General features: G+C 42.6%; 1 protein-coding gene and 1 long non-coding RNA gene across 28 annotated transcripts in view; both read right to left on the bottom strand.

The window, feature by feature from the left end:
* Positions 1-23309, bottom strand: part of PLEKHA5 (pleckstrin homology domain containing A5) — a 203807-nt gene that overhangs the window by 142649 nt on the left and 37849 nt on the right. The window lies entirely within an intron of this gene.
* LOC123653159 lies at positions 20402-21017 on the bottom strand. The gene is made up of 2 exons (XR_006742799.1): positions 20804-21017; positions 20402-20494 (listed from the first exon to the last, which is right to left on the bottom strand). It is a non-coding gene; the product is annotated as an uncharacterized LOC123653159 (long non-coding RNA).

Below are 23309 nucleotides of genomic sequence, written 5' to 3'. Positions count from 1 at the left end.
ATTGAACCTGGAACCTTTCAGTCTGCAGGCCGACACTCTATCCACTGAGCCAAACCGGTTTCGGCAATCATCTCTTTTTGAAACACTGTTTTCTGACGTTGGCTTCCAAGAAATGCACTAGTCAGGGTCTACCTCTCTAACTTGGTTAGGCATTCCCTAGTCCCCTCCCCTCATTTTCTATCTTAAACTAGCACTTGTACCCAAATGATTCTTAAATATTTATCTCCAGGCAAATCCCCTTTCCCCCCCAAAAAAAAATCCTTAAAAAATTCCACCCTGCTCCATTTGTAAAAGCCAAAAATATATACCCCAAAACTTAGGAGCCACGCCCAGAATGTTACAAATAAACATCTTTTCTTTAACAACTGCCTCCTCCTTGCGCCCAGTCCTCCATCTGGGAAACCATCATTGATTACCGTGCTTCTGGAATCAGCTCAGAGGTGACGTCTCTTCCGTGAAACCTTCTCTCCCCGCCTCCCCAGGCCGGGGTGTGTGTGTGTGTGTGTGTGTGTGTGTGTGCGTGCGCGCCCTCCCAGCACTCTGCCAAGGTCCAAGCCTTGATCCCATTTCAGTGCCATGACCAGTTTCCTTCCCGAGCCCTCACACTGGACTTGAAATGCAACAGCGAGGGCACAGCTGTGCTTTACATCTGTATCCAAGATGCCACGCGGAGTGGCTGACACACAGAAGGCTCCCAGTGAAGACTTAATGAACGAGAGACAAACATTTAATTCCTATTAGAGTTCTGCAATTTTCCGAGTTTAAAATATTTACTATTTGCTTAAAAAAAAAAAAAAAAAAAAAAAAGGACTGCCAGCAAAAAGACAACAAACAAAAAAACATCTGCTGGGTTTACTCCTCAGACAGACTCGAGTCTTGGTAAGGTCTAGGCAACAAGACTGCCACCGAAATCCATGCAATACAAACTCAGGGAACAGAAAGTAAAAAATAAAAATCACTACTTTCTCAATAACAACAGTCCCTCAATAGAACTAACTAGTGCTTGCTTGCTGTTGGGGCCTTAACAAAGCTGCTATTCCTTGACATGCCAGCAGATGGCCCCTGCAGACAGACAGAGTGGACTGGGAACCTAACCCTTTTCGCCCAAAGCCCGTGCTTGCTGAACACAGGAACTCATGTCTCTGCGCCTAAATCTCCTCCTCTTTAAAATGGGGACGGCCGCACCTGTCTCACAAGGCTGCTGACAGGCGCCTGGTGCATAGCTGGTGCTCACAGAGGGGCTATGAGGGCAGTGACGGCACTGCTCTCTGGCACGGATAAAGGACACAAGGTTCGCTGGCTGTGCTCAGCTGACACCTCTTCCAGAGCCGCCAAAGAGCAGCTCTCTCTAACCTACTCCAGGCAAGTATTATGATTCGTACTCATCTTGTTTGTTTTACACCTGTTTAAAATACTTCATTCCTGCCGAAACCGGTTTGGCTCAATGGATAGAGCGTTGGCTTGGGGACTGAAAGGTCCCGGGTTTGATTCCGGTCAAGGGCATGTACCTGGTTGCGGGCATATCCCCAGTAGAGGGTGTGCAAGAGGCAGCTGATTGATGACTTTCTAATCGATGTTTCTAACTCTATCTCTCTCCCTTCCTCTCTGTACAAAAATCAATAAAATATATTTTTAAAATACTTCATTCCTTCTTACCATTCCTATAACGTGGTTCCATTTTAAGCCAACTTGCTCTCTGAATACATCCTTGCTCATTTTCCACCTTTTTAATTTTATTCTTCAAAGAGAGAGTGGAAGGGATGGAGAGGGAGTGGGTGGAGAGAAACACATCTATGGGTTGCCTCCAGTATGCGGGCCCGACTGGGGCTAGGGACAGAGCCTGCAACCAAGGTACGGGCCCTCCTGTCCGCAGGCCAATACTCTAACCCATGAGCCAAACCCGGCAGGGCTCAATCCAGTTTTTTTTTTTTTTTTTTTTTTAATCATGTAAAGAAAATCTAAAATTAAACTCTTCTTTAAGAAACACCCAACAAAACAATTTAGAATTAGATTCTAGGTTGTTAAAATTTATTAAGTAGACCCATTACAATAAACCTCAACGTTATTCTCTTTGCTTTTCTCATTACATTGTTCACATAACACCAAATATTCACAGTCTGTATCGTTTCTGATATCATTACCCATCATCTTAGAAACCTCATCCTATTCAATCTAGTCCTTGACAGCCATCATCACTAAAAATAAACATGCCACACTTCTGCTATTTCACTTAAAGGTGTTGGATTATGGTCCTTATTTTTTTTGTTTTGTGTGTGTGTGTGTGTGTATGTCTGTTAGAAGAAAAAAATATGTCTAATATTTGATTTCTTCTCCATTGCTTCTGAATGATTTTGAAAGCGCCACAAAGTGATAGTGATTGGGTTTAAGGGATGAGAAATCTAATGAGGAGGGAAGAAGAATGTAGTCAATGCCCCTTCATCATGCCACAAACTGGGAAAACTTACATTAGGTTAAAACTAAATTTCAACTTCTATTTTTTTAAAATATATTTTATTGATTTTTTACAGAGAGGAAGAGAGGGGGATAGAGAGCTAGAAACGTTGATGAGAGAGAAACATAGACCGCCTCTTGCACACCCCCCACCGGAGATGTGCCCGCAACCAAGAGACATGCCCTTGACCGGAATCGAACCCGGGACCTTTCAGTCCACAGACCGACGCTCTACCACTGAGCCAAACCGGTTTCGGCTTCTATTATTAATTGTAAGCAAAAGAAGGAATTATATCCATTTGTTTCCTTCTTTTTTTAAAAATATATCTTTACTGGTTTCAGAGAGGAAGGGGAAGGGAAAGAGAAACATCAATGATGAGAGAGAGTCATTGATTGGCTGCCTCCTGCACATCCCCTAATGGGGATCAAGCCCGCAACCCAGGCATGTTCCCTTGACTGGACTCGAACCTGGGACCCTTGAGTCCGCAGGCTGTCGTTCTATCCACTGAGCCAAACCAGCTAGGGCCACATTTGTTTTCTTAAAAGTACCTCGTTGCACAGGAATTTTATCATTCGTTTTAAAGTTTTGTATATTTTTGTAAGAAACTGAAGCTTTTCCCTTCTGGGGAAAGATCAACCTATAAGAATACAACACAACCAAAATATTAAAAATGTCAGAACTATTTCTCTCACTGGCAATAATAACAGAAAGTAAGGAACAGCTTGGGTGGGGAAAAACAAATCTGCTCCACAGCCCAAACTCCAGAAATGTGAAGAAAAAGTGCCCTCCTCTGGCCAAACAAAAACTTAACATTTTAGGCGCACACACTGAATCCTGTTCAAGACAAATTTTCAGGACTTTAGATGGCATATAAATAAATACGAAGATTAAAAAAAAAAAAAAAAGTAGCACTCCAACAGTAGGAAATTTTTGTTGCCTTTTTATAATTTGCTGTTTAAAAATAACTACTGAAACCATAAGGTATAAAGCAATTTATATAATACACAATCTCCCCAACCAGATATAATCTAACAGTTCATATTTGTCTTCCTGAGTATTTCTAAAAAAAAAAAAAAAATACATGCTGCTTAAAATTAAATGCTGGTAAATGGCTTACATTATTAACAGACTGACAGCTCTGCCAAAACAGGCCCAGTAGAATGGAAGTACGATTTTCAGTAGCATTGTGGCATTAATGTTTCCATTGAAATGTTAGGGATGAGCAATCCACCATTAACAGTAATAATGAAAATGATTCTAATCATATTAGAAACCACTCAAATGTGAGCTATTCGACAGGTAATATGGCACTATGGGAAATAGGCAGCATACCTACCCACCTACCCAATAATAAGTCCATATCCTAATTCTGGAATCTGTGGTTATCTTTCTACCTTACAGGCAAAAGGGACTAAGGTGGGGAGATAAGATGGAGAGACTGTACGAGGTTTTGGGGCAGAAGAGGGAAGCAGAAGAGCTAGGTCAAGGTGTGGCTATGGAAGAAGGGGGTTGAGAGATGCAAAACTGCTGACCTTGAAGATGGAGAAGGGCAAAAAAAAAAAAGATTGTCCCCTAGACTCAGGAAAGGAACATGGCCCAGCCAACACTTGACTTTAGCCAGGGAGCCCTGGGTCAGACTTCTGACCTACAGGACTGGAAGGTAGGAAATCTGTGTTGCTGTGTTTAAAAAAAATAAAAAAAAAAAAAAATAATAAATATATATATATATATATATATATATATATATATATATATATATATATATTATTGATTTCAAAGAGGAAAGGAGAGGGAGAGAGAGATAGAAACATCAATGATGAGAAAGAATCATCGATTGGCTGCCTCCTGCAGGCCCCACACTGGGGATTGAGCTTGCAACCTGTGCATGTGCCCTGACCGAAAATCGAACCGTGACCTCCTGGTTCATAGCTCAAAGCTCAACCACTGAGCCACGCCAGCCAGGCAAAGTGTGTGTTATTTTAAGGCACAAAATGTATGGTAAAATTTACGGTAGCAACCAGAAACTAATACACTGTGCTAAACATTCAGTCACTCCACATACCACGGAGGTACGTATTATTAACCCTACTTCAGCCGGAGGGGGCTGAGACTTAAACAGAGATAGCGAGTTGACCTGAGGTCACGAGCTACGTAACATTCAGACGTGGCTTTGCCTATCTGACCTCTGCATGGTGCAAGGGTGATGACCACCGCCCTAGCCACCGCCCTCCACCTCCAAACAGGACACTGATGACCTCTGGGTGCCGAGTCCCCGCTGTCTGTCCAAATCGCTCCCTACCTGCTTGTTGCCAATTTAACATTCGCTTTCTGGATTAGCCCACACAACAGGGCCCCCTGTAGGTTATTGTTTTCGGTGTGGGGTTCGGGGTCCGTGTGCCTCCTCCACAGGAAAGGCTCCCCTCGGACTGAGGAAGCAGCTTTCGGCGGCACCTGCGACACGTCGCTGAGAATGAAAACGCCCCCCCCCCCCCCCCCCCGATGACAGTCCAGTGACCAAGTCCTTCAGAGTAAAAATGTAAATCCCACCGGTGATTTAAAGTCTATATCCAGCTGGTCAGCCCTTTAAACAGCAGACACACATAATAAATCTCAAAGCTCACAGTTGGGAGATTTGCTAACTACCAGCTGGCACTTCCATACTCTTAAAAAAAAAAAAAAAAAAAAAAAAAATATATATATATATATATATATACACACACACACACACACACACACACACACATATATATATATATATATATATATATATATATTTTTATTGATTTTTTTTACAGAGAGGAAGAGGGATAAAGAGCTAGAAACATCGATGAGAGAGAAACATCGACCAGCTGCCTCCTGCACAACCCCAACTGGGGATGTGCCTGCAACCAAGGTACATGCCCTTGACTGGGATCAAACCTGGGACCCTTCAGCCCGCAGACCAACACTCTTATCCACTGAGCCAAACTGATTTTGGCTCCATACTCTTAAAAAATAAAAAAAGTCACTAGCACACTGCACTCTGATGCAAAATGTAAAATCCAGTATTAATTATGTAAGAGGAAGGCTCTGAAAGAGTTTTGCTTCAGTAAATGCAATATTTTCATATAAATCTATCAAGTGACATTCTATCTCTATTTATTTATTCTATTCATTTTTTCCCGTTTCTCTTTCATAAAAAAATTACACCGCTATGTGTTATAAACAAAAGAATACAGTATTACTATTTCCACTGCAACAAGCCCATTTCTCTATTCTACACCAGGGGGAAACCTATATTATGTCCTAAATTCTATATTTAATTAACATGTCATTCTTTTGCAATTCCAATTATTTTTCAGGTTCCCCTCCAGTCTTCAGCCTTACATATAAATTTACCAAATTACAATCACATTGTATCACAATTGTTTTTGCTATTTTAATATTAATAATAATGTAAAACACAAGCCTTAGCAAAAATGCAGGAGGCCTTTAGAAGTAATGAATGGGGGGGTAAGGGGGAGGGAAGAAATAGAAATCATTCAATAGTTGCATACAACAGTTAATCTCACATTAAAAATAAAAAAACCCCACAACACACACCAACCTGTACCCCAAAAAACTGATTTCCGTGCCAAGAAATTAAAGGTCTTTCTTTAAAATGTAATCACCAGAGTCTCAAGAATCGTGTGTGTGTGTGTGTGTGTGTGTGTGTCTGCAATTAAAATGACACCTAAACAAGATTTTACCTTCTTTCTTCTAAGTCTCTGGTTTCTATTCCCGAGAAGAAGAACCCAGGTAAGATACACATGGATTTCTACATTTCAACTAATCAGACTAGCATAGATCACTTCTCACTGTAAGTTAAATTCTGCATCTTTTTAAACGTTCTTTTGCCTTTTTAAGAGAAAGCAAATAACAGACATCACCACATTTTGGCCCACACCTCCTCCGTGGAGATGGGGAAACCATGAAGGTGATGATGCAGAGGGAAGGGCGGAGGCCGAGTTCTACCACTTCCTGCCCAGGATAAACCTGCACCCACCAGAAACCCCTCCCAACCCAGGGGAGGAGGCTCCAAAAGCTACTAGTCGCCAACAGCGCTGCCTCTGTGCGACCCCGTTACAACGGATGTCCTCACGGGGACTCCATAACCTCAATCGTGAAAATTAAGAGTGAAATGAACTACCCACCCGGAAAACGTGGCCACGCACTTCCTGGCACGTCCCGCCCGCCTCAGGTAAGCCCCCTGTCACAGCCTGCCTCCCCGGGCCCTGTTTGCTTCTCTACAAACTGGGTGTGCTGGCCCAGAACGATCCCTGAGTGTACGCTCACGGCTTCAACTAACCAGCCTGCCGGTTAGGCTCTCCCTGGCACCCGCCCGGGGAAGAATGAGTTCTGAACAAAATGCAATGCCTGGGCGGGAAGCGAACCAATCTCTGTGACACGTCTGTAAACGCACAGTTTGAGAGCAGTGCTTCCTCCCCTTTCTGCATGTCATGCTACACAGAGGAGATGCTGACACTCGGCAGCACACGGGGCTCATGGGCCAAGGAGCCTGCTTGGGGTGGGGGTGGGGGGTGGGGGGCAGTTTTCAGGCCCGAGATCGGGCAGGGTGGGGCGGGGTTGCTCAGAGGCTCCTGACACCTGGCCGGGCGGGCACACAGGGCTGTGGAAGCGATGACGGCACTAACCCAGGCGCAGCTGCCAGATTGAGGGATCCGCTCACTCTCAAGGAAAGGGCCTACCCCTCTGGCGTTGTCTCACAGCACCCCCCAATCTGTCAGATAGCCACCGATCGATCGTTAGCTTCGGCTAACTCACAGAAAATTAAAGCGGCTGCAACAACACATCAAGTGTTTTTCAGTAATTTATTATTTAATTATCCTTAGAATTGCAAGTGGGTGTGTGAGTGAAAGTGGTTAAGAGTATATAAATGGCCGAAACCGATTTGGCTCAGTGGATGGAGCGTCGGCCCGCGCGGACTGAAAGGTCCCGGGTTCGATTCCGGTCAAGGGCATGTACCGTGGTTGCGGGCACGTCCCCAGTGGGGAGTGTGCAAGAGGCAGCTGATCGATGATTCTCTCTCATCAATGTTTCTGGCTCTCTATCCCTCTCTCTTCATCTCTGTAAAATATCAATAAAATATAATAATAAAAAAAAGTGAAGTGTCTTTCACTTTACCCACATTTAAAAAAAAAAAAAAAAAAGAGTATATAAATGGAGATCCATCAGCACAGGTTTGATTATTCTCAACTGTAAGCTGGAATGGGATGAGGAGGGAGCCACCGCTTGGCATCCCAGAGTTAACTGGGCTCCAGGTCCACTCCCGGTGCCCCGGTTATGTGAGCATCACTGCCAAAAGGATGCACAACTTCTTCCTGATGGGGTGCACTGCAGTTCCCCTGAGGGCTAGCACTGGGGTTTCAAAACCAAGCTCTTCTGCAGGACAACCGTTAACTGCCTCCGCCCCTCCTCTCCTTCTTTGTTGAATAGAGGCAGCATTATCTTCCTTATCAGGTTTTTGTGAGGACTAAAGGTAACATAGAAGAAAACTGTTTTCTACCATGCATGTCTGATATTCAAACACATTTTAAAAAAAATCATTATTGCAACCACAGATCCTATTTTTTTTTTGCATGTATGCATTTCTGTTTACTTAACATCAATCCCTATATCTTTTAAAAACAAAAACAAACTTAAATTGATTTTAGAGAAGGAAGAAGGGAGAGATAGAAACATTGATAATACTTCAATCAGCTGCCTCCTGCACACCCCCTACTGGGGATCGAACCAGCAACACAGGGATCGAACCAGTGACTTCTTTGGTGTATATGTTGATGCTCAACCAACAAGCCACACGGGCTGGGCAAATTCCTGTATCTTTTTTGCATCGGTGTCAGATATCTTTCAAGGCTCCATAATATTCTACTCTGTTACCTCACGGTTCAGTCGATAGGAATCAATTGCTAGATATTTATATTATATTCATTTTCTACCATTTTGAAGATTTTAAATTTTATTTCTTTAGCATCTAGACCCAGAAATAAAGAATATAATTACCTCTATAGCTTTTGATATATGTACTCCTTAGATGGCTACCTCCCTAAATTAAAACTGGGATGTAGGGTAGGAGTGAGGTAGAATCCTACTGGTTTTTAAACTGCTGGCTGCATCCCCATTAATTGAATTTTGGAACTAAATATGCTTTTTCAAGAGAAATGAAATTAAAACCACTTCAGCAATGAATACACCTTACTGTTTTAGATTTAAAGTCTCTACTGCTCCATCCTCAATAATCCTCATTAAAACCCAATGAAACCCAAAGTCATTATTAACATTTATAATTTATATCCTACCAAAATTTTAAATATACAAAGGATAAACATGTATGCCTCTATTAGTATATAAACTAATTGGTTTTCTTCCCCCCTCTAACGAGCCTTGGACTTCAACATACGCAATTCTACTATTTTTCACTATTCTATAATTTACATAACTAGCTCATTACTAAGATACTTGAGCAATGATCAGTTATTGCTATTTTTTTTGTATGTGTATAAAAAACAAAACTTCAATAACCACCCTGTTACATTATTATAAACTACGTGAAAGTTCAACTTTCTATTAATCCTATATAATAAAGATGTAATATGCAAATGGTCATTAAGGCATGAAGAGTAACAACCAACCACCTAACAACCGGATCACGGATCAGCAGGAGGGTGGGGCAGCGAGCTACAGGTGGAGAGCTACAGAAGGGGGCAGGGCAGCAGGCTATGGGGGGGGGCAGAGGGAGCTACAGGAGGGCAGAGCAGCGGGCAGCGGGCGGAGAACTACAGGAGGGTAGCAGCAAGCTACTGGTGCAGGGATTCGTGCACAGGACTACTAGTACTATTATATTTGTAGGACAAAGTCGTAGTTTTAGAAAATTGACGAGTCAAAAGAAACGTCTGACCATTTTGTATCTGACCGTCTTCACCAGTGTCTAGTCCTGCCAGTAGTGAAAGAGTGACTACCTCCCTCTGTCTTCACTAATTCGAGGTATTACCACACTTAAATCCTTGCCAATCTGATTAGTAAAGAAGGTGTCATGTTCCAGCCAGCATTTTTAAAAGTGGCTACTTTCTCTTAGTGTGGGCTGACTCTCACCATTCCCATCTTTTATCCTCATTTTCTACCAGCGTGCTCCTTCTTTTCTTATTGGAAATCAAATGTTTTTAAAATGCTACATATTCAAAGTCGTGATAAAATTTCCCTCATGACAAAAGTAATTCTGAAAACGGACTGTAGTTTCCTTGCGTTGTTTGAAATGCCTCTAGTTATACTCCTGTCCAAGTCCAGCAGAGATGACCGCGTGTAGATGTGCTTTTACATGCAGGAATCTACTGTGAGGATGTATATAAATGCATCCACCGGGCGCTCTGGTGTGGAAGAAACCGGCAAGGACACAGCATCACTCAGCAAGGGAAAGGCCCAGAGGCCAGGGCCCAGCAGTTCCGGTCTCAGCTCTGCCACAGGAAGCTGAATAACCAGAGGTGCTACCTTAGCTCCTCAATCAATAAAATGAAAAAGCTGGGCAGAATGGTCCCTACCGCTCGCTGTTCCCAAGCATAAATCCCACGAGTCTAAGAGGTTCCAACATTTTTCTTAGGATCATGAAACACCTATAGTAGGATAGAACTCAATCATTTTAAAGTAAAAAAGAAAAAGAAAAAAAGAATAAGGTATAAAAAAAAAATAAGAATGATTGATGTAAAAAATAAAACTAACTCATCCTTTTAAGTTCTCAGACACTTGCTGTTAGGACTTAGGAAAGCACACACACATACTGAATATATTCAAAGCATTCCACGTGATTTTCTGGTAATCACTGTCGGAGTGGTTCAGCAGAAATGAAAAATAAACCTGCTTAAGAGCCCACTGCTATTAAAAGCTGCTTGCTGCTGGAATGACAGCGACGTTCGCGTTATTTTAATTTTTCATCTCGTGGTTTAAAAGGGCTGCATACACAAATCAAATTAGACTTGTATTTGGGTTTGCATGCTCCCACCCTTGAAATCAACCGAGATCTGTGATTGAATTTTCATGCTTCCACTCATGGAAACATTAAAAATGTTCTCTCATTTGAAGTATTCCAAGGCCACGATGCCTACGCTTATTCGTTTTACAGTTTTTAAAAACTGCATTTAAGAAAAAGAAAAAAAAAAATGCCTCAAACACAAATTTCATGTAGGTGGAAAAATCATTGCTTAGCAACAGTAGCTTTCAGTTTATGAGAACTGAAAGGTGAAAAATGCACATTTCCAACACTCCACCTAATTACTTGATTTTTGAAGGCTGTGGGTACAGAGTGGTAGGTACCTCCTCACCTTTCAGTATGATTATCATGAACTGGATCCCAGTGAGACCTGGCCAGTTTGGCTCAGTGGACAGAGCATCAGCCCACAGACTGAGGGTCTGGGGTTCAATTCTGGCCAAGGAAATGTACCTCAGAGACAAGCAATCCATGTGTCTCTCTCATATGGCTCTTTCTCTCTCCCCCCGTTCCCCCTGTATCTAAAAATGAATGGAAGCCCGGCTGGCATGGTCAAGCGCCCATCTATGAACCAGGAGGTCAAGGCACATGCCCAGGTTGCTTGCTCAGTATGGGGTGTGCAGGAGGCAGCTGGTCAATGATTCTCTCTCATCATTGATGTTTCTATCTCTCTTTCTCTCTCCCTCTCTGAAATCAATAAAAAATATAAACTGGCACTAACCAGTTTGGCTCGGCGGACAGAGCGTTGTCCTGCAGACTCAAAGGTCCCGGGTTCAATTCCGGCCAAGGGCGTGTACCTCGGCTGCGGGCACATCCCCCGGTGGGAGGTGTGCAGGAGGCAACTGATTGAAGTTTCTCTCTCATCAATGTTTCTAATTCTCTACCCCTCTCCCTTCCTCTCTGTAAAATAAATAAATAAATAAATAAATAAATAAATAAATAAATAAATGAAAATATCCTATTCTCGGGTATTAGAAACAACAACAACAACAACAACAAAAATGAAACATATTCAGTGCCTTCTTTAATGATCAGAGATGAAACTATAAATCAGTCACAACACTGGAGGCCATCTCCCAGGCTGTTCTCTATCTCCCGTTTCCAGGGAACCAAAGGAGTTAGTGGGACAGGGACGGCCTCGAATGATGAGTGATTTGTGCGTCTTTGAGGAATTGTTAGGAAAGAAAGCACTAGCACCGTGCCATCACCTAGAGTAGGGGTGTCGAACTCAATCAGAGAAGGGGCCAAAATCTAAAATCCAGCCTAAATCGCGGGCCAAATGGTTTACTGAACAGTCATAAACTGTCATTGTGATGGAAACGCAGCGGAGTGCAGTGATGACAGCGCGGTGCGGGCCACATTGCAAGGCCTGGCGGGACGGATTTGGCCCGTGGGCCTTGTGTTTGACACATGTGACCTAGAGTGTGTGTGTGTGTGTGTGGGGGGGGGGGCCACAAACAGCCAGAACTGGCATCTCCATCCTCCTCTTCCCTGAGCACTCCTTTCCTCGCTACTCTGATGGGCAGAGGTTAAAAACTGGCAACTGAAAGAAATTAAAACCGTATTTTTCTACAAACAGATGGCCACAATGCGTAGGACTGTATACAAGAAAGGAAAAGCAGGAGCTGTTTTCTTAACACCCCCACCCCCCCACCCCATTCTAATGTCCAGGTGCAACACGTACCCCTGTCCACAAGGGGCACGATCACCACCACTAATTTATCCCAGTAGTACCTGGCCCCCTGACCATGGTGAGGTAATACAGCGCTTGTGTAATTCTGTATTATTTTCCTGGCTCTGCCGTTTGCTAGTTGTTTGACCGCGGCCAACTTATTTATGCCTCAGATCCGTCATCTGAAGACCTGGATGACGGTGGTGGTATTCTTTACAGCTGTGCTACTAAGATCAAATGAGTTCATGTATGTCAAGCGCCGAGAACTGCCCCTGGCACACAGTAAGCACTTAATAAAGGGAATGATTACGTTCACTGCTCTGAGTCCTTCCAATAGGTATGAGGTGGCACCTAACTGTGGTTGTAATTTCCGTTTTCCTGAAAGACTGCTGATGCCGCTGAGCCTCTCTCCATGTCTCTATTTGTAATCTGTATAATGTATTTTTACTTGAAAAGTGTTTTCAACTCTTTGACCACTGGATAGTCTGTCATCCTATTGTTGAGTCTGAAGAGTTCTTTATGTTATTTGGATACAATTCCTTTGTCAGGCATATGATCTGCAAATATTTTCTTCCAGTCAGCTACGTGTCTTTTCTTTCCGTTAACAGTCTTGTATAGAGCAAAAGGTTTTAAATTTGTTAAAGTTCAATTTTTTCCTTTTTGTGGATTATGCTTTTGATATCATCTCTGTTGCAGGCACATCCCCAGTAGGGGGTGTGCAAGAGGCAGCTGATCGATGTTTCTAACTCTCTATCCCTCTCTCTTCCTCTCTGTAAAAAATCAATAAAATATATATTTAAAAAAAAAAATTCTTCACCTAACCCAAGATCACAAACACTGTCAACTATGTTTCCTTATGCTTTTAAATTTAGGTCTATTGCCCAGCTGGTGTGGCTCAGTGGACTGAGCGCTGTCCCATGCACAAAGAGATCACTGGTCACTGGTTCAATTCCCAGTCAGGGCACATGGCAGGGTTGCTGGCTTGATCCCTAGTAGGGAGTTTGCAGGAGGCAGTTAATTGATGATTCTCTCTCACTGATATTTCTCTCTGTCTCCCTTACTCTCTCTGTCTCCCTTACTCTCTCTCCCTCTCCCTCTCCTTCTCCTCCCTCTCCCTCTCCCTCTCTATCTAAAAATAAATAAGAACATATTTTAAAAACTTAGGTCTATGATCTATTTTGATTTTTATGTTGTGGACAAAGCAGGGGAGGGGTTCTAGTGAAAGTATACCCTCAGAAGGTGATCCGAAGACAAATTCCTAACTGGGCAGGTTACGGTGGGTAGTCACAACCCAGGCACATGACTTTTTAGTAAAAGGTTTACAGTATTTGCCTTAAGCTAGCCCCGCCCACTGTTTTGTGCATTTAGGTTAACACACTTTGAAAGTCCAGAAGCAATGCCCCTGGAAGGGGTAATTAACCCTCAAGAGGGCACACACCCTGGTTCACTGTTCTGGAATCCAGCACCACCTTGCTTTCTCCACCTCCATGTGCCATGTCTCCTTAATTTCCAATGTATAAAAGGAGTTGCAAAACTGTTATTCTCGGGAGCATTTGAGATCGTGCTCTTCGGCATATGTTGTATTTGGCTCATAAAACTCACAAAAATTCTCCGTAAATTTCTCACATGGAAATATAAAGTATAAAGTGGGTCAAAGTTCTCTCTCTCTCTCTCTCTCTCTCTCTCTCTCTCTCTCTCTCTCTCTCTCTCTCTCTCACAAGTGAACATACAATTGTCCCAGCACCACTTGTTAAAAAGACTAACCTTTCTCCAATGCAGTACCTTTGCTCCTTTGTAAAAAAAAAAGAAAATAGAAAAAAATCAATTATTTCAATCCATTGTTGCCGTGTGTGTGTGTGTGTGTGTGTGTGTGTGTGTGTGCCTTTGATGCCACACTGCCTTGATTACTGTGGCTTAATCTCGAGTCTTAGTGTCAGATAGTATGAGTCTTCCTCCTTTGTTCTTCTCTTTAAAAATAGTCCTGGCTATATATAAATAAGAATGTAAATATAAATAAATCCACATAAATTTTGGAACAGCTTACCAAGCTTTCTTAGCAGGGTGAATCCGTACTTACAGCAGCTATTCTTACGAATGCTGTTGGAGCTCAGGGGTAATACTCGGTGTCTCTAAATCCTTAGAGGAAAGGAAGCACTAAACTCTTTCCAGAGGCTGGTGAAGGAGCTGACCTCCATGTTTCCAAAACCATTTATCAAAGTCTTGTGACAGGCTTTAAGTGCTCATCCCTTCCATCGATTTCTTCTTAATAATCTCAGTCTTTTTAAGCATAACTTGATGCCACAGTCCTCAAGCTATAAATAAAGCTGTCTCTCCGAACCCCCCCCGCCCGCCCTCAGCCAAGCCAGGCTGTTGGGGGTTTCTCTCTGGAGTAGAGGAAAAGGAAAAGGTTAGGAAATCTATCTCTATTCTAGCTACTGTTCTCATTTTACATCTCCAGCTGCAGAAGCATGTTCAGCTGATTAAGATTTTATGAACTTCTTGCAATTATCTTATTAGCCAAATACCACAAGACATCAGAAATCAGCAATAGTGTCAGACTGTAATTATAAATGAGGATTTTCCAACTGTGGTTTTACAAAGCATATGGGCTGTGACACAGTCATCCTCCCAAGTAATTCAGCTACCTTCCCAGTATATAAGAAAAGACAGCCAGTATAAAAATAACATGTAAACTCCAGAAATGAAGGATGATAAATTATTTATAAAATCATTGCAGTCAGATTTTCAATCTCATTTTGTCTTTTTTTTCTTTTTATATATTTTATTGATTTTGTACAGAGAGGAAGGGAGAGAGATAGAGAGTTAGAAACATGGATGAGAGAGAGTCATCGATCAGCTGCCTCTTGCACACCCCCTACTGGGGATCTGCCCGCAACCAAGGTACATGCCCTTGACCGGAATCGAACCCAGGACCTTTCAGTCCCCAAGCCGACGCTCTATCCATTGAGCCAAACCGGTCCCGGCTCAATCTCATTTTGTACAGGAAGTTACTGATACATAGGTTTAAATGCCCTAAAACAAAACCTTATGACAGCCATAGATGCCATTTTCCTCTTTACGTCTGTTTATGGGGCAGGGGTGTGGGGGAGATGGAGGATGCTCTGTAAATACATATATACAACTGAAAAATCAAAACTTGAAACACACAGAAAGCCATTAAATTATCTATTTGGTATGTTTAAGCCAGGTTTAAAATTAACCTCTAAGGAGTCCTCCTGGGTCAGAACTAACCTCCAAGCCAGCCTCAGAAACAACCCTACCTGAATTAAAAAAAAAAAAAAAAAAAAAAAAAAATCAAAAAAAAAAAATCTATCTTTATTGTTTAAAGCACATGTGTCAAACACAAGGCCCGCGGGCCAAATCCGTCCCGCCAAGCCTTGCAATGTGGCCCACACCGCGCTGTCATCACTGCACTCCGCTGCGTTTCCATCACAATGACAGTTTATGACTGTTCAGTAAACCATTCGGCCCGCGATTTAGGCTGGATTTTAGATTTTGGCCCCTTCTCTGATTGAGTTCGACACCCCTAGTTTAAAGTATTATAAAACTTTATTGTTTAAAGTATTCACCCCTCCCTTGTCATGCCCTCTTCCCCACTCCTGTCCCCCAGCCTTCACCCCACTATTGTCTGTGTCCATGTGTTAAGGATATCCTAGATAATAAAAGAGTAATATGCAAATTGAAAAAAAAATAAAATTAACCTCTGTAAATACATACCATGCCACCTACAATAAGTCAGACAGGCTATCCAGCCTCCTATTTTCCACCTCAGAGGCTAAGAACAAACCTTCACAGAACAGAGTGCAACTATGCCATTTCTGAACTGAGATTCCTACTATTTAATTAAGCTAAAGCCAATGACAAACATAAAAATGCTGTCGTCACTGAGTTTTCTGAATTGCTGCCTCACAAGTCTCCCACATACAATTAAAAGTTTTTACCTCATGCCTATGTTTTCAATTCCAATTTAGAAACAAAATACTCGCAGAAACTTCAGTACCCAAGTGTAGGTTTAGTACAGGGCTTATCTTTTATTTATTTATTTATTTTTTTTTTTTGGGGGGGGGGGCGGGGGAGAAACACTCCAGATAAGCCAACCATAGATTTTTTTGATCTATGGTTATGGCCATACACTTGAATTTCACCAATAAATGGAAACAGACAAGAGAGGGAATTCGCCACACCGGGAGCAGGTCTGCACCTGATCTTGCTTGGTATTTTAATGCAGGGTTTCTTTATACGCAGACTTCTTCCTGAAATGGTTCACTCAGGGCTAGAGGTTGCTGAGGCAGCTCTAGATCAGACAGGACACACATTGTTCACAATGCATCGTAAATACCGATAAACTGTTAATTTCTTTTACATGTTGCTTTTCCCCTACATATAGAGCTTAACATTCATTTCTTACTGAGGGAGGAATGAAAGATTACAAAAAGGTGGACTGTGATGGGGGAAGATGATGGCAGGGGAGGCTGTGGATGTGTACAGGTGAGAGATACCAGTGTGTGGAAAAATCTCTGCACCTTCCTCTTGGTTTGGCTGTGAGCCCAAAGCTGCTCTAAAAAAATATATATTTTTTTAAATTTTTAAAAAGAGCAGAAAAAGTTACACTAAGTAGAAGAAAAAGAGCTGCGAGTTATCAGTAATGGCCCAGAAAGATGTTCAGTCCAAGCTCTGTCTACCAGACTGAGGCCCAATTAAACCTTGACCTGGTTTCACCGGGACTCCTGACAGGGAGCCATGATGGTTCAGTAGGATGCAGACGACCTCCATTGTACCAACACATCCAAGGCCACAGAAGATCTACTAATGTGTTCTTCAGATCACGCATTTCCTGGGTTTATATATTTTTTTCACCTTTTAATGTTTACAAGATTGGATTCATCTTAGATTCAATGTGTGCATTTCATGCAGTTGTTTATCTTAACCCTAAACTACAGACACATCTTTCAATCCAAGTGCCTTCGGAAGGCAAAGGGAAACTGAAATCCACCACTGTAGACAGAGGCAGCCAATTAGCACGGCCATCTAAATCCCTGTGAGCGGCTGAGTGAGGCCAGCACTGGACAGAGAGAGGCTCTGATTCCCTTCCAGGTAGTATCACTGGAAGGCAACTAGGCAAGCGACACTGACTTCATTCATCTGAGGCGGCTTTGGTTTACAGCCATCACTTTCTTTCTTTTTTAAGAAATAGCAACGGCCGAAACCGGTTTGGCTCAGTGGATAGAGCGTCGGCCTACGGACTGAAAGGTCCCGGGCTAGATTCCGGTCAAGGGCATGTACCTTGGTTGCGGACACATCCCCAGTAGGGGGTGTGCAAGAGGCAGCTGATCGGTGATTCATCGATGTTTCTAACTCTCTGTCCCTCTCTCTCCCTCTCTGTAAAAAATCAATAAAATATATTAAAAAAAAAAAAAGAAGAAGAAAAGAAATAGCAACGAAGAAACCTTTACTAAGGCCCAACGATACAACCAAGTCAGTCACCCGGGTCCAAAATGCTATACAACATTAGCAAAGCTATTAAACCCGTTACTGATAACTCAGTTTTTCTTTAAGGGTTAAAAAAAAAGGGGGGGGGGGATGGGAGGAGGGAGAGATTTCACAAGCTTTCTAGGACTACGATCAAGCAATCAGATAAAGCAATTAAATCAAGCGATTTGTCTTACTTTTGATAAAGCTTTTCAAAATAGTTAACTATTATATTTTGTTATTTATCTATCTACTTACTAGGATGGGCCAGGAACTTGAAAGTGATACTTTAATCTTATGTGGCAGCTGTTAATCTCACTTTACGGAGAAAGAAACAAGAGACTCGAAGAGGCTGCTTGGCTAGAATCAGGCCTGGGATTCGAAGCCAAGTCTGGCTGATTGCAAAGCTAACTCTTTCCACGTCATCAAGTTGCCTCCAGCAGATCCTGACTCACTGGATCTCCCTCATCCATTCACCTTTAGCTGCGTTCCTGAATAGAACACAGTCTCAAAATTCGGTATTTACCCACTGCTATCACACTCTGCCCGTCGCGCGAAGTGCTTTCTTATTGATGTGGTTGCTTCTAATAAAGCGTTATGAAAATGAGAATGTGTGCATGTGTGCGTGCAAGTGTGTGGATGGGGAAGGGGGGCATGCAAGGGAAGATGTGGAATTTTAGGTAAATTTACAATGTAATCAAACAAAGGCCAAGATATTGCTATCAACTTCTTATTTCTCCCTCCCAAAAGAAATTGCTAGATAGGCTACTTCTTTGTGAATCACGGCAATAAACTGCCTTCAATTCAGAGTCTTGTGGTTTCCACAAATGCACTTGCCACAACTGATTTGTTTCATCCACGGCATAAACGTGGCATAACTCACTTTGGCTGCAGAAACTCTGAAGTCTATTTTGTATTAGAACAGCCAATTTGCACACAAAACAGAAAATACATAATATATATAGTTTGTCCCAACAATAGAATCCAAATACAGAATTTCAAGTGAAAAGTAAATCTCAAAAACCATTATGTCAGCCAAGGACAATACTTCAAAAGAAATGAAGCCAACCAGCAGCCAAAAGATGGTTCCTTCCATTTATCTGAGAAAGTTTATACCCCGGAGACAATCCAAAGCAGTATCTCTGGTCCAAAGATATGGCTTTAATGGACTGAACTCTATGATTCAAACTAATCAAGAACTCCTTCAGGGCTGGCTGGAGGCAGGGAAAAACAAATAGAAGCTTTCAACGAGGGTGAGCTTTTATGAAGCAGTAGTCTCTCCACTAATTAACTGTATTCCATACTGTTCGACCGGAATGGTTACACTGCCTGGCAGTGAAGTACGTACAGAATTACCAACGGGCAGAAAGAAGGCACACAACCACGGCTGCGTACAGTGGGACGATGACTGGGGAAATCTCCAGCTCTCCAATGGCAGGCAGAAAAGGGCCATCTCAACAGGTGTGTCACTGTCCCCAGCAGGATTTCATTTTTTTGCACAGAAAGCTGGTCCGGGGTCGGGGTTTTTTGGGGTAGGGGGTGTAGCAAAATGGGAAAAGAGTATGAGGAAAGCAAGGTTCATGGAATTGAGGAGATCCAAGCAACATGTAGTAGACATTAGTTGGGGATGCTCACCAACTCACCATTCTCCCGACACTCAGGGGAGCCCCAAAAGCTATGTGTCTGTACTGTCAAGGACGAAACCTGAAATTGCTTTTGCAGTGTGGCAAAAACAGTCCAATACCCGCAAATGAATAGGACTCAATCTCCTGCGCATGGCTCTATCCTCCCATCCATCCAGCAATGAGATTCTCTCTTGGGGATCTGAGATGGTCAGAGCTGTGTCACCTTAATGAAAGCACTCCAGAGGAGGTTCAGCACCCCAGATTCCTGCCCTACCTAAAGTTCAGCGGTGCAGCAATTCCTTTAACACTGCAGGCTTTCCAAGAACCCTTTCAATAACCAGTTATAACAAATAACTTGACGTTGCAGCCCAAGAAACCTAAACAAGTATTTATTACTAGAGGCCCGGTGCACAAAATTTGTGCCTGGGTGTGGTTCCTAGGCCCAGAGTCTGGCATGGAAGGGCAGGTCCCAGGTGGCCTCTGGGCCCCGCGCACTCTCCTCTGCCTGAGTCATTGGGCTCCTGAGTCTGTGGGGTGATCGAGTGCAGGGAGTTGGCCCTGCCCCTTGCTGCTGCCAGTCAATGTCTGTAGGGTGATCGGGCCCAACCCGGCTCCCTCAGCGCCTGGGAGCCGGGCGGGGCCCCACCCCCCACTGCCACTGCTGGTCACTGTTGGAGGGGCGATCAGGTTCCACTTGCACTTGCCTTGGCCTGGTGCAACCAGCTCACCTGCTCCACCATCTTGCCGTGGTCCCACTCTTGTCGAGGCCCGTAGGGGGCCCATTTGGGCCGGCAGCACTTCCACTGCCACCCGCTGCCAGTGCCACATTGCCATTGCCTGGCATGTTCCATGCCGCCCCCCCCCCGGTGGTCAGCGCACATCACAATGAGTGGTCGAGGGTGCAATTTGCATGTTAGGCTTTTATTATATATAGAATGTTATTATGACTGTGAGCCTAGGAAGCTAGATGGGTGGTTCCAATGGACAGCACAGCAAGCAAGCAAGAAAGGTTCCCGCTTTCTTCTTTTGGAGACCTTAGAACTGTTGCACCTAGACAGACCTGCTCGAGGCACGTTGAGTAAATTGATGGAGAAAATGGTGTTAATAACATGCATAGTGACACTCAAGGACTTTGGTTATTTTTCATGGTAACTTAAAGAAATTAAAATGAAATAAAGTGCTATTTTTTTTAAAAAGTCCCTAGAGTTATCATGATCTTGATTTCCACTAAAAAGAACCTATTTGAGCCGAGACCGGTTTGGCTCAATGGATAGAGCGTCGGCTTGGGGACTGAAAGGTCCCGTGTTCGATTCCGGTCAAGGGCATGTACCTTGGTTGCGGGCAGATCCCCAGTAGGGGGTGTGCAAGAGGCAGCTGATCGATGACTCTCTCTCATCGATGTTTCTAACTCTCTATCTCTCTCCCTTCCTCTCTGTACAAAATCAATAAAATATATTAAAAAAAAACAAAACAAAAAACAAAACAAAACAAAAAACAAAACAAAAAAAAACCCCAGAAGTTAAAAAAAAAAAAAAAAAAAAAAGAACCTATTTGAGCTTCAATCAGCACTCGGCCTGGCAGGTATACTCACCTCCCCCCTGACTCAGTGTGAGATGGCACAGGGTACAGGGACTAGCAGCCAAATAGAAGCTCAGATAAATTAGATGTAAGCCTATATAATTGGGGACCAGCTAGAAGTAGAGAGGATTGTCCAAATCTCAAAGCATACCATGCCCTCAGAGCCAATAAAAAGGACCTCACCTTCTCTATGACATGGTAAACCTTTTGTTTATCGCCATGCGGCTCTCTGCTTCAAGTGGCCCAGAGGATGGATACTTTTAACCTTACACCATCCTAATCACTGAATTATAAAGATATTTTAAAATACTTTGTAATAGTTTTAGACATGTTCACATATTGCCATGTATTAAAAGCAGCAACAACGAATGCTGCTGGGACAACTAACCAACAACTTGGCGAAAAGTAAGATTCTGTATGCAAAATAATTTCCAGATGAAGTAGAAATGTAAATATGAAGAACAAAGACATAATCATATGGAAGGAAATATAGCTATAGTTATATTTATAATCTAAGGGTAAATCCAGGTATGACACCAAAAGCAGAGATCAAAAAAGGGAAAAGACCGAGATTTTACTACAACAACAAAAAACTTCTCTGGGAATAAATACATGATAGTCAAAATACAAATTAAAAACATACTTGATAGTGATAAGAAACAAACTAAACATAATGAATAAAAACGGATGTTGAGAGCAACTAATATGGAGACCAATATAGGAATGTGTATAAAAACCTTAAAAATGGGCTAACACCCTTTTTACCATAAAATTTCACTCCTAATAACTTACCCTACAAAAACAATTTTCTTATCGAGGATATTCACTTCAGTATTGTAATAGCAAAAACCGAAAACCCACCAACATCAGTACATTAAATTATATTCCATCTGTTCAATGAAATAATCTATTGCCATTAAAAAAAATTGAATGAGGTCCATATTCACTGACATGAAAACAATCATAATGTACATTAGAAAAGTGTGATCTTGCCCCCCTTTTGCTTCGAGGATAAACGCAAAATTCTTTACTGTGGCCTGCATGGTCCTGCTTGGTATGACACCAGCCTAATTCTCCGCCTCAGCCTGCCCCAGACTTCTCTGTCTACTCTCTCCAGACACACTCTCCCTTGAGTTCTGCAACCCATCATGCCTCCTCCCATAGGCCTGTTGGCCAACTATTTCCTGTGCTGACAATAAACTGCCTTTCCTTCTTTGCCCAAGTACTTCCCATATATCCTGTGGACCTGGATCTCAATTCAGTCAGAATGGGACTTAGGACACTGTGAGCCGCTCCTTCACGAGGCTTTTCACAATCATAACCTGGGTTAGTGACTGTCTCCCTCACTGACACGAAGACTCCACCAGGACATCTGTGTCTGCTCAGCACCATCACCCCAGTGACGAACCCATCTCGTGCAATGCAGAGGCTGAATAAACATCTTTTGGTTGATCGAATGCATATTATGAATGGAAGAAATGAGGTGAAGTAAGTAACAGGCCAAACCAGTAGTAGGGAACAGATAGGATTTCAAAACCTAAAAGCTATCAGCATAGGTAAGAATTGCAAAAAAAATTTATCTCAGCATCAAGACTGAATCTGCCCATAGCCATGTTAAAAAAAAAAAAAAAATTGTGTGTGTGTGTGTGTGTGGAGTGTGGGATGGGGTGGGGGGAGGGCATGGCAACAACTCTCAAAAGACTTGCAGAGTCCTAAGCTATGCAAAGAGTAGTCAACGCCAAAATCAAGACTACTCTTTGCCTAGCTTCTTAAATCAAATAAATGAGTGCATCTGCCCCCACGTTGTCCATGTTACGAGTAAGTAGCTACATTCAGTTCACCCCTTCAGATAGACAAACACTCTTTTCAGCGCCTGTTGGTTTCCAGAAGAATCTGAAATCAGATGACTGCTTCAAGGTTACCCTGGAGATGGCTTTCATCACTGATCTGTACGCAAAGTATAGGTTGTAAAAGGGAAAAGATCTCGTAAACAGATATAACAATTGGGTAAGCGATGAGGTGGGAGAGGTGGGGCTTTGGTGAGTGAATAGTATCAGTCTGCTGAATTCACAGGCAGCAGGGAGTATTTGTCTCAATAAATATAGGCTAACAACTTCTCTCTAGTCACTTCTTATTTTCTGGTGGTGAAAAGATTATAGAAAAAGAAGTTTAAAAGCCAACAACTTATATAATGAACTTGTTAAACAAAATGTTATGTTGACCGCGTAACAGAGGAGTCACAAAAAGTGACACATCAAAGGTCAAACGGTCCAAATAATTAAAAAAAACTACATGTATGTTTCCATGGTCACCGCTCCCTTCAAAAGAAAAAAAAAAAGGTGAAACATATGGGTGGGTTTTTTTTGTGTTTTTTTTTTTTTAAGTTCAGTTTATCATTACCTAAACAAAATAGCTACAAACATGAAAACTTGGTATTTAGTCAAATGAGAAGGCCAGCAAGTCATAACCTGGAAC

This window comes from Pipistrellus kuhlii, unplaced genomic scaffold (assembly GCF_014108245.1).
Source record: "Pipistrellus kuhlii isolate mPipKuh1 unplaced genomic scaffold, mPipKuh1.p scaffold_m20_p_3, whole genome shotgun sequence".
In the NCBI taxonomy this organism is placed as follows: Eukaryota; Metazoa; Chordata; class Mammalia; order Chiroptera; family Vespertilionidae; genus Pipistrellus; species Pipistrellus kuhlii.
This window is presented reverse-complemented; position numbering and strand designations above follow the sequence as displayed.